Consider the following 2,105-nt stretch of genomic DNA (forward strand, 5'->3'; position numbering starts at 1 on the left):
TATCGTGTACACGGACAGACGGACAGACGGACGGACAGACAGACATGGCTTAATCGATTTCTTTTTTCATTCTGATCATTTATGTATACATTTGTCTATATCTATCTCGATTCGTTTTGGCTGTTACAAACAACCGTTATGTGAACAAAATTAATATACCCTTGTGCACAAGTGCGCTCGGGTATAATAAACACAAGTAATATCATTACACTGGAAATACACTATATCCTAAGTCACAGTGGAATTCATCAAAACTGCGTTGTGGACAGAGCTGCAAAACTTGCTAATATCACCGGTGAAGAGATAACTATCGAATGGAATATAAAAGATGCCATAAAAGAAGTTGGAAGACGAATATCCTCTGAATGGCAAGGAAAATATTTTGAAATTAGTAATGGCAAAGGGAAAAAATATTACACTATATTACCTAAATTATTAAAAAGACCATGGTTTCACAAATTAATCCCAAATATAGAAGCGAAACAAATAAACATAATATTATCGGGACACGCATTCTGCAAACATACGTTAGCAAAATTTAAGGTGGTAGACGGTCCTCTATGTGAAACTTACATTATAGACGAAACTCCAGAACACATCGGCTGAATTTCTTTATTCATTCTGAACGTTTGGAATAAACGTTTTTGTTTACTTATTCTTTAGAACGTTCCTGATGATATGGTAACGTATATTTCAAACGTATTCTGTTTATTCCGGCTGTGAAATGGGATTATCCGGAATGTATAAAGAAACGCAGCCATCATACTCAAATGTAATAAATATGACAACATTAGAGCGCATCATCCAAAATTAATAGCACATGCCTCTTTCGAAGAATTAGAGAAAATTGAAGATTCAAAAACATACATTATATTATCTAAATTCCTTAAACATACACAAATACTATTATAAAAACATGTTAATATAAAACGACATAAGATTAAAAACAATCGCACTCAACATAGCGAGACAGATATTATCCAGTAAATAAATTGCATACGAGATAATTTCCTACATCAAAACACATAAGTACTAATCATCGATATCAACCCATAAGACTGTGTTTATACACGGAAAATTTTGTCGACGCGATTTTTGACATTCCCTTTTGGTGTTGCTCGTTTCATTTACACACGGCGATTTGTGTGTATGCAATTGTTGTTGTCAGCTGTGAACAGCGGTTCAATTTACACAGGCGAACGAGAGCACAAAGCGTGTTGCCCGAGCACGAGCAAATCGGTGCCCCTCTCCTTTCCTCGTCACGCTCTCTCCTACAAACGTCGAGTTGCGGCAACAAAAATCGCCGTGTGTAAATGAGCACTAAGAAACTCTTTCAAATAATCGGTGGTGGCGGAATCGGCCAATAAATCTCCTCAACCGTGACGTCGGCGCAAGAGTAAAGCTGATGCCAGATAAAACTTTGTGGCTTTGCGTGACATTTATAACTCTGCCAGCAAATTTTGTGCTGCTTTTTTACTCGTCAAAATAGCAGTGCATTTTATATATTTTGCTTTAAAATTATCAGCAATGTAATTAAGTTTTATAAAATAAATATTAAACCGGCTGATTATCAAAGCGCGCAAAAAGATGGGAGTTGGCCATCTCTTCGCTTCGCGCTGTAGCTTAAACGATCTATGTGGCATGCTTTGTGCATTGTCATACAATTCATCTTATCTATCAAAGCGAATCTGTCACGTAAAGCGAAGCAAAAGTTTTAAGTGGCATCAGCTTAACCTTACCGCACATGAACCAAAAAGACAAGATCACGCGGGCAGGAGACTAGCCCGTTAGAATCGCATTTAAGGCGCTGGCCCAATGCAGGCTTGCTTTGCACGCCTTACTTTACTTTAATTTGCTTTGATTTACTTCAAAAACTCGTTTGGCCAAATGGCGGCTTGGAACGCTGTCAAAGCTACAAGCTGTGTAGTTAAAAAATTAAGGTCTGTTCCCTTACACTAAGAATAATTTTCCCTCAAAACTCCAGAAAACTAAAAAAAAATACAAGCAATCTTTTCAGATTTATTTTTAAATTGATGCGAATTAATTTTTGCATTTCATAGGAATTATAATAATTATACATATATAGCTATAGGTACATTTATTAA

This window comes from Rhagoletis pomonella, unplaced genomic scaffold (genome assembly GCF_013731165.1).
Source record: "Rhagoletis pomonella isolate Grant_MI unplaced genomic scaffold, Rhpom_1.0 Rhpom_scaffold_00003, whole genome shotgun sequence".
NCBI classification, from domain to species: Eukaryota; Metazoa; Arthropoda; class Insecta; order Diptera; family Tephritidae; genus Rhagoletis; species Rhagoletis pomonella.